Below are 2,315 nucleotides of genomic sequence, written 5' to 3' on the forward strand. Positions count from 1 at the left end.
GCGGCGACAGCGAGCACAGCCCAGGGGAAAGGGGAGGTGGCAAGGACCAGCCCCGGGGACCGCCCTCCCTCGCGGGAGGCGGCTCCCGAGTGCGCGCTCCGCCTCCCGCCCGCTCGGCCTTGGGGGCGGGTCTGCCCAGTGTTTCGCGGGTCTGGCGCTCCACCCGCGGCCACGCGGACCCCACCCGGGCGCTGGAGAGAGCAAGGGGAGGGAAATGTCCATCTCGCCCCTGGGTGATCGTAGAACTTGTGTCATAGTGGAGTAAGAGCTGGGCTCCCCAAATTGCATTTCCGCAAATGTTCACAAAGCCCAAGGAAGGGGATTGGAATCTTCCCCCTTTACAGAGTAGGAAACTGACCTTTCGAGGCTAATAAACTTGCCTTCTATCACCCTGACTGGTTTCTGCCTTCTCACCTGCGAATCTACCAAATTTCTCCTTTTGTAGGAATATTAATATTAAATGAATAAAATTAATGAAAAATTAATTAAAATTTTTCATTAAAATTAATGATTTTAATGAAATTAAAATCCTAATTTCTTTTGTTATAGAAAACCAAAACAGAATTATGTTTATACTAAAGATTTGAATGAGACATTATAGTGGGTTCTGCTTAAACAGACAGAAAAGCCAGCTAGATTCTCCGGGGCATCCTTCCTAAGCACCCCACCACAAAAGAAAACTGGAAAAAATTAGTGCTGCGGTCATTGTACCTAACCGGGAGCCCTGGGACTATACTGAGGCCTCGTGTCAATAGTAGCACTTGACCTGGATTTGAATTAAGAGACTACTGCAATAAAGCCAAGACCTCTGGAGAGCCTAAGCCCAAATCCCTAAATTCTGGGCCAAAACAATATAAACTCCCTCTAGAGGGCGCATTCTCAGAGAATCAAGCCAATTTTTTTTTTAATTAATAAGCCCCAAAAGCCATACATGACTGACAGCAGAATTTGTACCCAACTGATTTAGATCCCCCAAAGAAAGTGAGAAGAAAAACTTTTGACAAACTGGATGTAACATAGTTTTTTTGAGCAAAGAACGATAGACAAATCAGGCAACACTGAAGGAGTATGGTGCAACACAGGGCAGAAATGGCTTTTTGTGATCCAGCTTAGCGGGGAGCGCGCGGGGCGGGGGGGGGGGGGGGGGAGGGTGTAGGGGGAGCGGTGATACACGCTTGTAATTCCAGCCACTGGGGTGACTGAGTAGGAAGATCACAAGTTCAAGGCAAGCCTCAGCAGCTCAGCAAGACCTTGTCTCAAAATGAAAAATAAAAAGGACCCAAGACGTAACTCAGTGGTAAAGCACTCCTGGGTCCTGTTCCCATAAACAAAACAAACAAACAAAAAGACTGGACTTAGAAATGATACAGTTTCCCTTCCATTATTCCATTTATCCCAGCAGCCACAGGCTAGGCCAGATTTAAGAAGAGGGAAACATACTCCTATAGCTCAGGGACAAGAATGTCAAAGTATTTGATGTTATTCTGAATCTATGCTACAGATATTTATTTCTAATTTTCTCCATAATATCTTTACAGTATCTTTTTCTCAATCCAACAGCACACATAAAGAAGTCTCTGTCGTGGGTGGAAGTGTACCCTCTCACCCCCAATTCATAGGTCAAAGTCATAACCCCCAGTACCTCAGATGTGTCTATATTTGAGATAAGACATTGAAAGAGGTAAGAAAATATAGAGTCATCAGTGTGGGACCTATTCCAATATGACTGGTGACTTTATAAGAAGAGAAGATTAGGACACAGACAACACTGACAGAGGAAGACCATATGAGGGCACAGCAAGAAGGTGGCTGCCTGCAAGCCAAGGTTGCCTTAGAAGAAACCAAAGCTGTTGGACATCTTCAACTTGTACTTCCAGCCTCCAGAATTGCCAGAAAATGTTTAAGTCATTTTGGTATTTTATTATGACAGCACTAACATACAAGTAGTCTCCTTTAATCGGAAACAGTTTGTCATCTTTTCTTGGCTTTCATGATACTGATGTTTTTTAAGACTACAGACCGATTGTTTCATAGAATGTTCCATTTGGACTTGTCTTATTCTCACAATTAAATTCCAGTTATGTATTTAACTATGATAAAAAAAGATGTTATATCCTCAGAACATGTGTGATGCCAGTTTGCATTATCAGTGACCTCTAGAAACGTTCATGCTTGCAATTCTGAACCACCAGGTAAACATCTGACTACTCTGAGACTACCATATAGTAGAAAGTCCATGTTAGCCATGTGGAGAACCTAGGTGAAAAAGAAAAGGAGATGCCCGGCCACTTCCCAACTATTTCAATAATCGCCCA

The sequence above is a fragment of the Urocitellus parryii genome, chromosome 2, assembly GCF_045843805.1.
Source record: "Urocitellus parryii isolate mUroPar1 chromosome 2, mUroPar1.hap1, whole genome shotgun sequence".
Lineage (NCBI taxonomy): Eukaryota > Metazoa > Chordata > Mammalia > Rodentia > Sciuridae > Urocitellus > Urocitellus parryii.